This window comes from Triticum urartu, chromosome 5A, assembly GCF_056163025.1.
Source record: "Triticum urartu cultivar PI428250 chromosome 5A, HENAU_Tu73, whole genome shotgun sequence".
Classification (NCBI taxonomy): Eukaryota; Viridiplantae; Streptophyta; class Magnoliopsida; order Poales; family Poaceae; genus Triticum; species Triticum urartu.
Window position 1 is genome coordinate 26,514,438 of NC_141877.1, and position 16,427 is coordinate 26,530,864.

Here is a 16,427-nt window from a genome sequence, read left to right on the forward strand (position 1 = left end):
GCCCTTCTTATGACTAACCTACAGAAGTTGGAATTAATGAACGAAAGCATCATGCAATTGAAGCTTGATAATCACAAAATGCATGACTACTTGGTAGCAGAGGCTAGATTGCTACGGATTAAAACATATCAAGCATAGCAAATGCTTTTTAACTAATAATCACTCTGTCGTCCTCCATAACCTATACTGACATGGTACACCTGGACAATAACATACTTATTTTCTAAATTGCACCTAAAAAGAAATCATCAACTATAAGCAAAAGAATGACGGACCAAGCATTACAGATTAGGCAGATCATGTGACCTTCATTAGATGCATGCTAGTACTAATCAAAAGTTATGTGTGCCTTAGGACCTACTATAGGAGCGGCCCTGTGGGTGCTGGCTGGTTGGTGGCCGACATCTTATCATGGGATCATAGCATTCTTCTCTTGAGTTTATCATTTTTGTTTCCATTTTATTTCTTTTCCTTGTACAACTGACGTGCTCTCTCATCCCTTCCTCTATCAATGAAAATGCAGCTCTCCTGCGTATATTCTATGGTGCATTCATGTGTGTGCTTTTAAACTTGATACAGGAACTTAAATCCTAAGGTTGAATAGATGATATATAATACAAAGATAGAGACATGTACGACCTCAGCTTAGCTCCCTAAATCAGTTGCTTTTCTAGTTAATCATACCAGATGAAGTAACTTTGGAACATCTATATAAAGCTACATGTGATATGTAAACATGTCAACACGGTCAAACAAAAACCGAGTGGCAAAAATGAAGTAATATTTATTTTTCATTACCTTGTGACGTCAACAGCCTCATTGTTTAGAAATGGTATTCCTTCCAAACACGATCAATAGAGAATGGATCATACTGTTACACAAGAAATAGTTCTAATACCATAATTGAGCTATTGATCAATTTTATACCAACATTTCAGTTTATCAGTAGCTTTTGGTGGAACATGTTGCAGACAACATGAATCCGTATGAATGTTGATTGAGTTAGGAAGTGAAGGAAATATGCCCTAGAGGCAATAATAAGTTGTTATTTATATTTCCTTATATCATGATAAATGTTTATTATTCATGCTAGAATTGTATTAACCGGAAACTTAGTACATGTGTGAATACATAGACAAACAGAGTGTCCCTAGTATGCCTATACTTGATTAGCTCGTTAATCAAAGATGGTTAAATTTCCTAGCCATGGACATGTGTTGTCATTTGATGAACGGGATCACATCATTAGAGAATGATGTGATGGACTAGACCCATCCGTTAGCTTAGCACTATGATCGTTTAATTTATTGCTATTGCTTTATTCATGACTTATACATGTTCCTATGACTATGAGATTATGCAACTCCCGAATACCGGAGGAACACTTAGTTTACTATCAAACGTCACAACGTAACTGGGTGATTATAAAGATGCTCTATAGGTGTCTCCGATGGTGTTTGTTGAGTTGGCATAGATCGAGATTAGAATTTGTCACTTCGATTGTCGGAGAGGTATCTTTGGGCCCTCTCGGTAATGCACATCACTATGAGCCTTGCAAGCAATGTGACTAATGAGTTAGTTACGGGATGATGCATTACGGAATAAGTAAAGAGACATGCCAGTGACGAGATTGAACTAGGTATGATGATACCGACGATCGAATCTCGGGCAAGTAACATACCGATGACAAAGGGAACAACGTAGGTTGTTATGCGGTTTGACCAATAAAGATCTACGTAGAATATGTAGGAACCAATATGGGTATCCAGGTTCCTCTATTGGTTATTGACCGGAGATATGTCTCGGTCATGTCTATTGTTGGGGAACGTAGTAATTTCAAAAAATTTCCTACGCACACACAGGATCATGGTGATGCATAGCAACGAGAGGGAAGAGTATCGTCCACGTACCCTCGTAGACCGAAAGCGGAAGCGTTAGCACAACGCGGTTGATGTAGTCGTACGTCTTCACGATCCGACCGATCCAAGTACCGAACGTATGGCACCTCCGAGTTCAGCACACGTTTAGCTCGATGACGTCCCACGAACTACGATCCAGTAGAGTTTCACGGGAGAGTTTCGTCAGCACGACAGCATGGTGACGGTGAGGATGTTGCTACCGACGCAGAGCTTCGCCTAAGCACTGCTACGATATGACCGAGGTGGAATATGGTGGAGGGGGGCACCACACACGGCTAAGAGATCAAGAGATCAATTGTTGTGTCTAGAGGTGCCCCCTGCCCCCGTATATAAAGGACCAGGGGGGAGGAGGCGGCCGGCCAGGGGAGGGCGCGCCAGGGAGGAGTCCTACTCCCATCGGGAGTAGGACTCACTCTTTTCCTAGTTGGAGTAGGAGGGGGTAAGGAAGGGAAGGAGAGAGAGGAAGGAAAGGGGGTGCCGCCCCGCCTCCTTGTCCAATTCGGACTAGATGGGGAGGGGGCACGCGGCCTGCCCTAGCCGCCGCTCCTCTTCTCCACTAAGGCCCATCTTGGCCCATTAAACTCCCCGAGGGGTTCCGGTAACCCCCCGGTGTACTCCGGTATATGTCCGAAACTCCCCGAAACCATTCCGGTGTTCGAACATAGTCGTCCAATATATCGATCTTTATGTCTCGACCATTTCGAGACTTCTCATCATGTACATGATCATATTCGGGACTCCGAACTACCTTCGGTACATCAAAACACAAAAACTCATAATACAATCGTCACCGAAACTTTAAGCGTGCGGAGCCTACGGGTTCGAGAACTATGTAGACATGACCAAGACATGTCTCTGGTCAATAACCAATAGCGGAACCTGGATGCTCATATTGGCTCCTACATATTCTACGAAGATCTTTATCGGTCAAACCGCATAACAACATATGTTGTTCCCTTTGTCATCGGTATGTTACTTGCCCGAGATTCGATCGTCGGTATCTCAATACCTAGTTCAATCTCGTTACCAGCAAGTCTCTTTACTTGTTCCGTAATACATCATCTCGCAACTAACTCATTAGTTACAATGCTTGCAAGGCTTATAGTGATGTGCATTACCGAGTGGGCCCAGAGATACCTCTCCGACAATCGGAGTGACAAATCCTAATCTCGAAATACGCCAACCCAACAAGTACCTTCGGAGACACCTTTAGAGCACCTTTATAATCACCCAGTTACGTTGTGACGTTTGGTAGCACACAAAGTGTTCCTCCGGTAAACGGGAGTTGCATAATCTCATAGTCATAGGAACATGTATAAGTCATGAAGAAAGCAATAGCAACATACTAAACGATCAAGTGTTAAGCTAACAGAATGGGTCAAGTCAATCACATCATTCTCCTAATGATGTGATCCCATTAATCAAATGGCAACTCATGTCTATGGCTAGTATCTTTGATTAACGAGCTAGTCAAGTAGAGGCATACTAGTGACACTTTGTTTGTCTATGTATTCACACATGTATAATGTTTCCGTTTAATACAATTCTAGCATGAATAATAAACATTTATCATGATATAAGGAAAAAAATAATAACTTTATTATTGCCTCTAGGGCATATTTCCTTCAGTCTCCCACTTGCACTAGAGTCAATAATCTGGTTCACATCTTTATGTGATTAGTTCACATCTCCATGTGACTAATACTCAAAAGGTTTACTAGAGTCAATAATCTAGTTCACATCGCTATGTGATTAACACCCAAAGAGTGATCTTGTTTTGCTTGTGAGAGAAGTTTAGTCTACGGGTCTGCAACATTCAGATCCGTATGTATTTCGCAAATTTCTATGTCTACAATACTCTGCACGAAGCTACTCTAGCTAATTGCTCCCACTTTCAATATGTATCCAGATTGAGACTTAGAGTCATCTGGGTCAGTGTCAAAACTTGCATCGACGTAACCTCTTACGATGAACCTTTTGGCACCTCCATAATCGAGAAACATATCCTTATTCCACTAAGGATAATTTTGACCGCTGTCGAGTGATCTACTCGTAGATCACTATTGTACTCCCTTGCCAAACTCAATGTAGGGTATACAATAGATCTGATACACAGCATAGCATACTTTATAGAACCTATGACTGAGGCATAGGGAATGACTTTTCATTCTCTTTCTATTTTCTGCAGTGGTCTGGTTTTTGAGTCTTACTCAATTTCACACCTTGTAACACAGGCAAGAATTCTTTCTTTGACTGTTCCATTTTGAACTACTTCAAAATCTTGTCAAGGTATGTACTCATTGAAATTTTTTATCAAGTGTCTTGATCTATCTCTATAGATCTTGCAGCTCAATATGTAAGAAGCTTCACAGAGATCTTTCATTGAAAAACTCTTATTCAAGTATCCTTTTATGCTATCCAGAAATCCTATATCATTTCCAATCAACAATATGTCATCCACATATAATATTAGAAATGATATAGAGATCCCACTCACTTTCTTGTAAATACAGGCTTCTCCAAAAGTCTGTATAAAACCATATGCTTCGATCACACTATCAAAACGTTTATTCCAACTCCGAGAAGCTTGCACCAGTCCATAAATAGATCGCTGGAGCTTGCACACTTTGTTAGCACCCTTTGGATTGATAAAACCTTTAGGTTGCATCATATACAACTCTTCTTACAAAAATCCATTCAGGAATGCAGTCTTTACATCCATTTGCCAAATTTCATAATCATAAAATGCGGCAATTGCTAACATGATTCGGACAGACTTTAAGCATAGATACGAGTGAGAAACTCTCATCGTAGTCAACACCTTGAACTTGTCGAAAACCTTTTGCGACAATTCTAGCTTTGTAGATAGTAACACTACTATCAACGTCCGTCTTCCTCTTGAAGATCCATCTATGGCTTGCCGATCATCGGGCAAGTCAACCAAAGTCCACACTTTGTTCTCATACATGGATCCTATCTCAGATTTCATGGCCTCAAGCCATTTCACGGAATCTGGGCTCATCATCGCTTCCTCATAGTTCGTAGGTTCGTCATGGTCAATTAACATGACTTCCAGAACAGGATTAACGTACCACTCTGGTGCGGATCTCACTCTAGTTAACCTATGAGGCTCGATAGTAACTTGATCTAAAGTTACATGATCATCATCATTAGCTTCCTCACTAACTGGTGTAGGAGTCACAAGAAAAGATTTCTTGTGATGAACTACTTTCCAATAAGGGAGCAGGTATAGTTACCTCATCAAGTTCTACTTTCCTCCCACACACTTCTTTCGAGAGAAACTCCTTCTCTAGAAAGGATCCATTCTTAGCAACGAATGTCTTGCCTTCGGATCCGTGATAGAAGGTGTACCCAACTGTCTCCTTTGGGTATCCTATTAATACACATTTCTCCGATTTGGGTTTGAGCTTATCAGGATGAAACTTTTTCACATAAGCATCGCAACCCCAAACTTTAAGAAACGACAACTTTGGTTTCTTGCCAAACCACAGTTCATATGGCGCCGTCTCAATGGATTTAGATGGTACCCTATTTAACATGAATGAAGCTGTCTCTAATGCATAACCCCAAAATGATAGTGGTAAATCGGTAAGAGACATCATAGATTGCACTATATCAAATAAAGTACAGTTATGACGTTCGGACACACCATTACGCTATGGTGTTCCAGGTAGCATGAGTTTGTGAAACTATTCCACATTGTTTTAATTGAAGGCCAAACTCATAACTCAAATATTCGCCTCTGCGATCAGATCGTAGAAACTTTATTTTCTTGTTACGATGATTTTCCACTTCACTCTGAAATTCTATGAACTTTTCGAATGTTTCAGTCTTATGTTTCTTCAAGTAGATATACCCATATCTGCTGAAATCATCTGTGAAGGTCAGAAAAATAATGATACCCGTCGTGAGCCTCAACACTCATCGGACTGCATACATCAGTATGTATTATTTCCAACAAGTCCGTTGCTCGCTCCATTGTTCTGGAGAACGGAGTCTTAGTCATCTTACCCATGAGGCATGGTTCGCAAGCATCAACTGATTCATAATCAAGTGATTCCAAAAGCCCATCAGCATGGATTTTCTTCATGCGCTTTACACCGATATTACCTAAACGGCAGTGCCACAAATAAGTTGCACTATCATTATCAACTTTGCATCTTTTGGCATCAATATTATGAATATGTGTATCACTATGATCGAGATCGAACAAACTATTTTCATTGGGTGTATGACCATTGAAGGTTTTATTCATGTAAACAGAACAACAATTATTCCCTGATTTTAAATGAATAACCGTATTGCAATAAACATGATCAAATCATATTCATGCTCAACGCAAACGCCAAATATCATTTATTTAGGTTTAACACTAATCCCGAAAGTATTGGGAGTGTGCGATGATGATCATATCAATCTTGGAACCACACATTGTCACTTCACCCTCAACTAGTCTCTATTTATTCTGTAACTCCTCTTTTGAGTTACTAATTTTTAGCAACCAAACAAGTATCAAATACCCAGGGGCTACTATAAATACTAGTAAGGTACACATCAATAACCTGTATATCAAATATACCCTTGTTCACTTTGCCATCCTTCTTATCCACCAAATATTCAGGGCATTTCCGCTTCCAGTGACCAGTCCATTTGCAGTAGAAGCACATAGTCTCAGGCTTAGGTCCAGACTTGGGCTTCTTCACTTGAGCAGCAACTTACTTGCCGTTCTTCTTGAAGTTCCCTTTCTTTCCCTTTGCCCTTTTCTTGAAACTAGTGGTCTTGTTAATCATCAACACTTGATGCTCTTTCTTGATTTCTACCTTCATCGATTTCATCATCATGAAAAGCTCGAGAAATCGTTTTCGTCATCCCTTGCATACTATAGTTCATCAGAAAGTTCTACTAACTTGGTGATGGTGATTGGATAATTCTGTCAATCACTGTTTTATCTGGAAGATTAACTCCCACTTGATTCAAGCGATTGTAGTACCCAGACAATCTGAGCACATGCTCACTGCTTGAGCTATTCTCCTCCATCTTTTTGCTATAGAACTTGTTGGAGACTTCATATCTCTCAACTCGGGTATTTTCTTGAAATATTAACTTCAACTCCTGGAACATCTCATATGATCCATGACGTTCAAAACATCTTTGAAGTCCCGATTCTAAGCTGTTAAGCATGGTGCACTAAACTATCAATTACTCATCATATTGAGCTAGCCAAACGTTCATAACGTCTGCATCTTCTCCTGCAATAGGTCTGTCACCTAGCGGTGCATCAAGGACATAATTCTTCTGTGCAGCAATGAGGATAATCCTCAGATCACGGATCCAATCCGCATCATTGCTACTAACATCTTTCAACTTAGTTTTCTCTAGGAACATATCAAAAATAAAACAGAGGAGCTAAATGCGAGCTATTGATCTACAACATAGATATGCTAATACTACCAGGACTAAGTTCATGATAAATTATAGTTCAGTTAATCAAATTATTAAAGAACTCCCACTTAGATAGACATCCCTCTAATCATCTAAGTGATCACGTGATCCAAATCAACTAAACCATGTCCGATCATCACGTGAGACGGAGTAGTTTTCAATGGTGAACATCACTCTGTTGATCATATCTACTATATGATTCATGCTCGACCTTTCGGTCTCCAGTGTTCCGAGGCCATACCTGCATATGCTAGGCTCGTCAAGTTTAACCTGAGTATTCCGCGTGTGCAACTGTTTTGCACCCGTTGCATGTGAACGTAGAGCTTATCACACCCGATCATCACGTGGTGTCTCAGCACGAAGAACTTTCGCAACGGTGCATACTCAGGGAGAACACTTTTACCTTGAAATTTAGTGAGAGATCATCTTATAAAGCTACCATTGAACTAAGCAAAATAAGATGTATAAAAGATAAACATCACATGCAATCAGAAATATGTGACATGATATGGCCATCATCATCTTGTGCCTTTGATCTCTATCTCCAAATCATCGTCATGATCTTCATCGTCACCGGCATGACACCATGATCTCCATCATCTTGATCTATATCAATGTGTCGTCAGATGGTCGTCTCGCCAACTATTGCTCTTGCAACTATTGCTATCACGTAGCGATAAAGTAAAGCAATTATTTGGCACTTGCATCTTATGCAATAAAGAGACAACCATAAGGCTTCTGCTAGTTGCCGATAACTTCAACAAAACATGATCATCTCATACAACAACTTATATCACGTCTTGACCATATCACATCACAACATGCCCTGCAAAAACAAGTTAGACGTCCTCTACTTTGTTGTTGCAAGTTTTACATGGCTGCTACGGGCTGAGCAAGAACCGTTCTTACCTACGCATCAAAACCACAATGATAGTTCGTCAAGTTAGTGTTGTTTAACCTTCTCAAGGACCGGGCGTAGCCACACTCGGTTCAACTAAAGTTGGAGAAACTGACACCCGCCAGCCACCTGTGTGCAAAGCACGTCGGTAGAACCAGTCTCACGTAAGCGTATGCATAATGTCGGTCCGGGCCGCTTCATCCAATACCGCTGAACCAAAGTGTGACATGCTGGTAAGCAGTATGACTTGTATCACCCACAACTCACTTGTGTTCTACTCGTGCATATAACATCTACACATAAAACCAGGCTCTGATGCCACTGTTGGGGAACGTAGTAATTTCAAAAAAATTCCTACGCACACACAGGATAATGGTGATGCATAGCAACGAGAGGGAAGAGTATCGTCCATGTACCCTCGTAGACCGAAAGCGGAAGCGTTAGCACAACGCGGTTGATGTAGTCATACGTCTTCAAGATCCGACCGATCCAAGTATGGAACGTATGGCACCTCCGAGTTCAACACACGTTCAGCTTGATGACGTCCCGCGACTCCGATCCAGCAGAGCTTCACGGGAGAGTTCCGTCAGCACGACAACATGGTGACGGTGATGATGTTGCTACCGATGCAGGGCTTCGCCTAAGCACCGCTACGATAGGACCGAGGTGGAATATGGTGGAGGGGGGGCACCGCACACGGCTAAGAGATCAAGAGATCAATTGTTGTGTCTAGAGGTGCCCCCTACCCCCGTATATAAAGGAACAGGAGGGAGGAGGTGGCCGACCAAGGGAGGGCGCGCCAGGGAGGAGTCCTACTCCCACCGGGAGTAGGACTCCCTCTTTTCCTAGTTGTAGTAGGAGGGGAAAGGAAGGGAAGGAAAGAGAGGAAGGAAAGGGGGCGCCGCCCCCCCTCCTTGTCCAATTCGGACTAGAGGGGGAGGGGGCGCGCGGCCTGCCCTAGCCGCCCCTCCTCTTCTCCACTAAGGCCCATCTTGGCCCATTAAACTCCCCGGGGGGTTCCGGTAACCCCCCGGTACTCCGGTATATGTCCGAAACTCCCCGAAACCATTCCGGTGTTCGAACATAGTCGTCCAATATATTGATCTTTATGTCTCGACCATTTCGAGACTCCTCGTCATGCCCATGATCATATCCGGGACTCTGAACTACCATAGGTACATCAAAACACAAAAACTCATAATACAATCGTCACCAAAACTTTAAGCGTGCGGACCCTACGGGTTCGAGAACTATGTAGACATGACCGAGACATGTCTCTGGTCAATAACCAATAGCGGAACCTGGATGCTCATATTGGCTCCTACATATTCTACGAAGATCTTTATCGGTCAAACCGCATAACAACATACGTTGTTCCCTTTGTCATCGGTATGTTACTTGCCCAAGATTCGATCGTCGGTATCTCAATACCTAGTTCAATATCGTTATCGGCAAGTTTCTTTACTCGTTCCATAATACATCATCTCACAACTAACTCATTAGTTACAATGCTTGCAAGGCTTATAGTGATGTGCATTATCGAGTGGGCCCAAAGATACCTCTCCAACAATCGGAGTGACAAATCCTAATCTTGAAATATGCCAACCCAACAAGTACCTTCAGAGACACCTGTAGAGCACCTTCATAATCACCCATATGTTGTGACGTTTGGTAGCAGACAAAGTGTTCCTCCGGTAAACGGGAGTTGCATAATCTCATAGTCATAGGAACATGTATAAGTCATGAAGAAAGCAATAGCAACATACTAAACGATCAAGTGCTAAGCTAACGGAATGGGTCAAGTCAATCACATCATTCTCCTAATGATGTGATCCCATTAATCAAATGACAACTCATGTCTATGGCTAGGAAATATAACCATCTTTGATTAACGAGCTAGTCAAGTAGAGGCATACTACTGACACTCTGTTTGTCTATGTATTCACACATGTATCATGTTTCCAGTTAATACAATTCTAGCATGAATAATAAACATTTATCATGATATAAGGAAATAATTAATAATTTTGTTATTGCCTCTAGGGCATATTTCCTTGATCTACATAGTTCTCGAACCCGTAGGGTCCGCACGCTTAATGTTCGATGACGATTTGTATTATGAGTTATGTGATTTGATGTACTGAAGGTTGTTCGGAGTCCCGGATGAGATATATTGGAGTCCCGAAATGGTCGAGACGTAAAGATCGATATATTGGAAGGCTATATTCGGACGTCGGAAAGGTTCCGAGTGATTCAGGTATTTTTCGGAGTACCGGAGAGTTATGGGAATTCACTGGGGGAAGTAGTGGGCCTTAATGGGCCATACGAGAAAGGAGAGAAGGGACTCAAGGGGTGGTCGCGCCCCCCCATGGCAAGTTCAAATTGGACTAGGGAGGGGGTGGCGCCCCCTCTCTTTCCTTCTCCCTCTCCTACTCCTTCCCTCTCTCCCCTCTTGGAAAAGGAAGGGGCCTCCAACTAGGATTGGGAATCCTAGTTGGACTCCGCCTATAGGCGCGCCCCTCCTAGGCCGGCCTCCTCTTCCCCCTCCTTTATATACGTGGGAAAGGGGGCACCCCAAAGGCACTCCAAGATTTGTCTTAGCCGTGTGCGGTGCCCCCCTCCACAGTTTTGCACCTCGGTCATATTGTCGTAGTGCTTAGGCGAAGCCCTGCGTTGGTAACTTCATCATCACCGTGACCACGCCGTTGTGCTGACGAAACTCTCCCTCGGCCTCAACTGGATCAAGAGTTCGAGGGACGTCACCGAGCTAAACGTGTGGAGATCACGGAGGTGCCGTGCGTTTGGTACTTGGATCGGTTGGACCGCGAAGGCGTTCGACTACATCAACCGCGTTACTAAATGCTTCCCTTTCAGTCTACGAGGGTACGTGGACTCACTCTCCGTGCTCATTGCTATGCATCTCCTAGATATATCCTGCGTGATCGTAGGTAAAATTTTGAAATACTGTGTTCCCCAACAGTGGCATCCGAGCTAGGTCTATGCGTAGATGTTATATGCACGAGTAGAACACAAAGGAGTTGTGGGCGCGGGTATATACATATTGCTTGCCGTCACTAGTTGTTTCTTGATTCGGCGGTATTGTTGGATGAAGCTTCCCGGGCCGACATTACGTGACCACGTCCATGAGACTGGTTCTACTGACGTGCTTTGCACACAAGTGGCTGGCGGGTGACAGTTTCTCCAACTTTAGTTGAATCGGATTCAATGAACAGGGTTTTTTCTTCTGAAAATCAAAAAGCAATCACTATACTGCATTGTGGTTTTTGATGCGTAGGTAAGAACGGTTCTTGGTAAGAACGTAGCAGCCACGTAAAACTTGAAACAACAAAGTAGAGGACGTCTAACTTGTTTTTGCAGGGCATGTTGTGATGTGATATGGTCAAGACGTGATGATATATAATTTGTTGTATGAGATGATCATGTTTTGTAACAATTATCGGCAACTGGCAGGAGCCATATGGTTGTCGCTTTATTGTATGAAATGCAATCGCCATGTAATTACTTTACTTTATCACTAAGCGGTAGCGATAGTCGTAGAAGCAATAGTTGGTGAGACGACAACGATGCTATGATGGAGATCAAGGTGTCAAGCCGGTGACGATTGCGATCATGACGGTGCTTTGGAGATGGAGATCATAGGCACAAGATGATGATGGCCATATCATATCACTTATTTTGATTGCATGTGATGTTTATCTTTTATGCATCTTATTTTGCTTAGTTCGACGGTAGCATTATAAGATGATCTCTCACTAAATTTGAAGGTATAAGTGTTCTCCTTGAGTATGCACCGTTGCTACAGTTCGTCGTGCCGAGACACCACGTGATGATCGGGTGTGATAAGCTCTACGTTCACATACAACGGGTGCAAGCTAGTTTTGCACAAGCAGAATACTCGGGTTAAACTTGACGAGCCTAGCATATGCAGATATGTCCTCGGAACACTGAGACCGAAAGGTTGAGCGTGAATCATATAGTAGATATGATCAACATAGTGATGTTCACCATTGAAAACTTCTCCATCTGAAGTGATGATCGGACATGGTTAAGTTGATATGGATCACGTGATCACTTAGATGATTAGAGGGATGTCTATCTAAGTGGGAGTTCTTAAGTAATATGATTAATTGAACTTAAATTTATCATGAATTTAGTCCTGATAGTATTTGCATATCTATGTTGTAGATCAATTGCTCATGTATAGCTTCCCCCACTACTGTAGGATGGTCCAAACACGACACTACGATCAGAGACCCTTCGACGAAACTGTGTGCGATGCCATAATCGCAAACGGTGGTGTAAAAAAACCTTTAAAAAGGTGCAAAACGTTTGCAATGACAGATGCATCAAACACGGTTCAAAATTTAGTTGCGTGTGCGATGCAGGGCATACGGTTCAGCTCAATTAACTGTTTGGGATGAGGAGGCACAAAAGAAACGGGCAGCCAGATGAAGGCGTGTGCGATATACAACATACGGTTCACTGGGATGAACTATGTGTGATTAGGCAACACAATGGAAATGGTTCAACTGAACAAGATGTGTGTGATACACGACAAACAGGTCCGTAATCTAAAATGTGTGTGAAGATAAATAATAACACAGATTGCTGCTAATAAGCCGTGTGAATTACTTTGTCTACTATAGAATAACATGTATATATATATAACTGAAATAAAGATCCAATTACATAAGTGACTATACAGATCATTTGCACACTTCTCAATAAACAATTGCATGCATTCTAAAGTAGGAGAAACGATCGTCTAGTCATCTACTTCTTGTGACGCTCCCGCCACTGCTATGTGGCTCGATCCCTCGTCTGGGTCAGGAAGAAGACAGTTCCTCATGTCAACGATCCGCCTCTACATCTCGTAGCTTGTGTACGCATCCATGGCCGCGTACTTGACATGTTGTTGTCCAGTATCTTATGCCACACACTGTGCCAGGCGTTCTTGTCCTTATTGCTCTCTTGCTTCATCTTCGCGTAGTAGGGGTCGATGATGGCCGAGGCGAGGTCAGCCAGGGAGTTCAGTCTGCTTTTGTCGCTGCCCCAGACCTTGTAGTGGTGCTGGATGTTGACAAGATTCGGGCATTTCAAGTCCAAAACCTTGAGCGCTTTTAGATCGTTGGTGGTGTCCACCGTAGCGAAACTGTAGTTGGAGCTCTTGATAAACCTGGAGAAATGCTCGCAAGGCCTTGTGCAAGGTGGAAGTGGTAGACGAGGACGTCATGTCGCACGCACAACTGGGCGACGACAATCTTCTGATCATTCCCGGCAGGACCCATGGTGTGCTCGAGGTCGAAGCCGACCACTCGGTACTTGTCCTCGGCAAGGAACTGCTCCATAGTTTGGATGGAGCTCTCCACCAAGACCGGATCATTCGTGTACACCACCGAGAGGGACTTCCCCTCCACGTGGGTGTCCACTACGTGATGCGTGGTGAACTGCCCGCCGTTGTCGCCGTCAGCCGCTGGGAGCGCCATTGGAGCCACGGGGAGCGCCATTGGAACCGCTGAATGTTCTCTCTGTATGTGTCCTCGTGGGTGTGCTTATTGTGTCGTGTGAGACAAGAGATGAATGTAAATGGCCGCAGGAATAAAAGGGGGCCGGGCGGCGTGGATTCTCGGCGTGTCTGCATGGCAGTTTTTGCAGTGGGTAACTGCATCGTTGCGTCGCGCCCGGCGCAACCGCTTGCACACAAACATGCGTGATCATGTGCCGAGCACCCGGAGGGACGCGAGAGCAGAGAATGTGCGGCGGGACGTGAGCAGAGCACGCCGCGGCCGCCTGAACTGCAAGAAACCACACACATAGAGCAGTTGAACATGCATGAAATGGTCGCCTACAAACCGGCCAACAGTTGCATCGCTGCGTAATGAGCGTGAAAGTGCAACTATCCCTGGGTGGTTTTGGTAATTCCTAACAACATATAGCTCATTGAGCTAATGCTATTTCAACATAAATATTTCAGGAAAGCTCAATGATTGTCATGGCATGGATTAGAAAAGTGGACCCCTCAAAATGCCAAGGACAAAAGGATTGGCTCAAGCTCAAAGCACAAGACTCTACTTTTTCATTTTAGTGATCCAAGATCACATTGAGTCCATAGGAAAAGCCAATACTATTAAGAGGGGGTGAGGTGCTGCTTAATGAGGTTCTTGCTCAAAATGCTTAGTGATATGCTCCAAAGCCCTCAACTACTTTCTCATATCCATATATGTCCCAAACCAAAAGTCAAACTCGCCCCCACCGAAACTTTCTATCCGGCGCCAGCGAGTTCTCTTGACATAGCCACTGCCAGAAACCCTAGTCTTTTCGGTCTCACTGATAGGGATCTCGGTCTCACCGAGATGGGATTATAATCTCTCTGTTTCCCTTCGTAACGTTTCGGTCAAACCGAGATGAGTGATCTGTCCCACCAAGATTGCAATGCAAACTCTCTTTTTCCCTTTCATAACGTTTTGGTCCAACCGAGATGAGCGAATCGGTCCCACCGAGTTTGCCTGACCAACTCTCTGGTTAGTCTATTACCAAAATCAGTCTCACCGAGTTTGTGTAATCGGTCTCACCGAGATTAAGTTATGCCCTAACCCTAATGACATCGGTCCCACCGAGTTGACATGTCGGTCCCACCAAAAACCCTAACGGTCACATTATGAACCAAATCGGTCTAATCGAGTTTCATGATTCAGTCCCACAGAGTTTGGTAAATTGTGTGTAACGGTTAGATTTTGTGTGAAGGCTATATATACCCCTCCGCCCACTCTTCATTCGTGGAGAGAGCCATCAGAACATGCCTACACTTCCAACATACATTTTCTGAGACAGAACCACCTACACTTGTGTTGAGGTCAAGATATTCCATTCCAACCACATAAATCTTGATCTCTAGCCTCCCCAAGTTGCTTTCCACTCAAATCTTCTTTCTACCAAATCCAAATCCTGAGAGAGAGAGAGAGTTGAGTGTTGGGGAGACTATCATTTGAAGCACAAGAGCAAGGAGTTCATTATCAACACACCATTTGTTACCTCTTGGAGAGTGGTGTCTCCTAGATTGGCTAGGTGTCTCTTGGGAGCCTCCGTCAAGATTGTGGAGTTGAACCAAGGAGTTTGTAAGGGCAAGGAGATCGCCTACTTTGTGAAGATCAACCCGAGTGAGGCAAGTCCTTCATGGGCGACGGCCATGGTGGGATAGACAAGGTTGCTTCTTCGTGGACCCTTCGTGGGTGGAGCCCTCCATGGACTCGCGCAACCGTTACCCTTCGTGGGTTGAAGTCTCCATCAACGTGGATGTACGATAGCACCACCTATCGGAACCACGGATAAAAATCTCCGTGTCAACATTGTGTTTGCTCCCTCGAACTCGTCCCTCTACCTTCATATGCAATTGTTTTACTTTCCGCTGCTATACTCTTAGAATTGCATGTGTAGGTTGATTGCTTGACTTGTGCAAAGTTGCTAAAATCTGCCAAGAACTAAAATTGGGAAAAGGATAGATTTTTATTTGGTCAAGTAGTCTAATCACCCCCCTCTAGACATAATTTCGATCCTACAAGTGGTATCAGAGCCGGGGTCTCCATTTGCTTTGATTTCCATAGCTTTTGGTGGTCATAGCCTTGGTTTCACAACCTAGGAGAGTATGGCGTCTAGCGTGGGAAATTACCACCGTAGAGGTCCTTACTTTGATGGTACAAATTTTGCTAGTTGGAAGCATAAGATGAAAACGCATATTCTTGGACATAACCCCGCCGTTTGGGCTATTGTGTGTATTGGCTTGCAAGGTGAATTCTTTGATGGGAGAGAACTAAACCGTGAAGCTACCGTGGAAGAGTTGAAGATGCTGCAATACAATGCTCAAGCTTGTGATACTCTCTTCAACGGATTATGCCCCGAAGAATTCAACAAAATCAGCCGTCTTGAGAATGGAAAGGAAATTTGGGATACTTTGATTGATATGAACGAAGGTACCGACTTCGTCAAGGAATCCAAATTGGATGTGCTTCAAAGTCAACTTGACAAGTTCAAAATGAAGGATGGTGAAGGTGTCGCTGAAATGTACTCTAGGCTTAGGAAGTGAAGAGATGACAGATAGATTCATCATCAAGAAGATCCTAAGAAACTTT